Source organism: Protobothrops mucrosquamatus, unplaced genomic scaffold, assembly GCF_001527695.2.
Source record: "Protobothrops mucrosquamatus isolate PMUCROS unplaced genomic scaffold, P.Mucros_1.0 scaffold1332, whole genome shotgun sequence".
NCBI lineage: Eukaryota > Metazoa > Chordata > Lepidosauria > Squamata > Viperidae > Protobothrops > Protobothrops mucrosquamatus.
The window spans coordinates 134,838-136,051 of NW_015387530.1; the positions used below are offsets into that span (position 1 = coordinate 134,838).

General features: G+C 51.2%; 1 protein-coding gene across 1 annotated transcript in view; it reads right to left on the reverse strand.

Annotated features, from left to right (window-relative positions):
- The window catches only part of SHB (SH2 domain containing adaptor protein B), a 162,679-nt gene that overhangs the window by 40,379 nt on the left and 121,086 nt on the right, over nucleotides 1-1,214 (reverse strand). The window lies entirely within an intron of this gene.

A 1,214-nucleotide genomic window follows, 5' to 3' on the forward strand; every position in this document is an offset into this window, starting at 1 on the left:
ATTTTAAAACAAATAAAAGTACTCTGTACACCAGTGATGGTGAACCTTTTAGAGACCGAGTGCCCAAAAACTGGCCCCGCCCCTGCTCCACCCCCTGCCCCTCCCCGTTCCGCCCCCACCCCGCCTGCCCGCAGGGCCACTCACCGCCTCCAGGACCCACCGCAGATTGCCCAGGTAGCCCAGCAGCACCATGGCGGCCTCATCAACTGTGCACGATGGGGCGTGAGGGCAGAGTCTTGTCTACGCTGTCTGGCTGCCATGTCCTTGGCTATGCAGCTCCGTGTGGGCCACACTCGGGGGGGCGACTCTCCTCCAGGGGGGCTACTGGTGAGTAGGGGGTCGTGGGGGGAGTTGAGGCTGGGGCAACAGCACGTGTGCCCACAGAGAGGGCTCCGAGTGCCGCCTCTGGCACGTGTGCCATAGGTTCACCACCACTGCTGTACACTATACTAGATACTATGATATGCTATGCCAATATGGTTGTGCCTCTCGCTGCAGTGATTCTGAGCAAAGTTTAAATGGAAGCTGCAATATGAAACCATTAAAACATGAAATTCAAAACATATAACTCAAAAAGGAATTTCAAAAAGATTAGAGTCAAAGCAGTGGTAACAGAACACAACATATCATATAACACAATGTAAGAGCAATCCACCCAGGCTTCGCTAACTTCATGAAGTCCATGCCTGGGGAAACAACCAGGTTTTCAATGTTTTCTGGAAGGTCAAGCGGGATTGGGCTCTATCTGACCTCAGATGGTAAAGTGTAACCAATCTGAACTCGTTGGCTGATAGTTCTTCACTCCATCAAGTGAAACAAAGCAACATTTAAAAAGTATGGTTTTATTTTATTCATTTCAGTATAGCAGCAGGCTGTCTTGGAATTTTAGGAGATGTATTCCCAAGACATCAAGGTCATGTCAGGTTTCAGAAGACTGATTAGCTGGCAGAAAACCAGCCCTCCAACTGCTCTTCCTGAGTCTCTATTTCCTGACTGTACATACTTATCCCCTAAGCCCAGGGCTTTTTTTCAGCCGGAACGCGGCGGAACGGCGTTCCGGCACCTTTTTCCGGGCCGGCCGCACCGGAAATAGCCCCTCCCACACCGGAAATAGCCCCTCCCAAATTTTACTTGCATTCCTGTTCTCTAAAGGGGCGGTCCTAGGGTTTGATGAGGGCGTGGCCAGGTTTGAGTTCCGCCACCTTTTCTCCGAG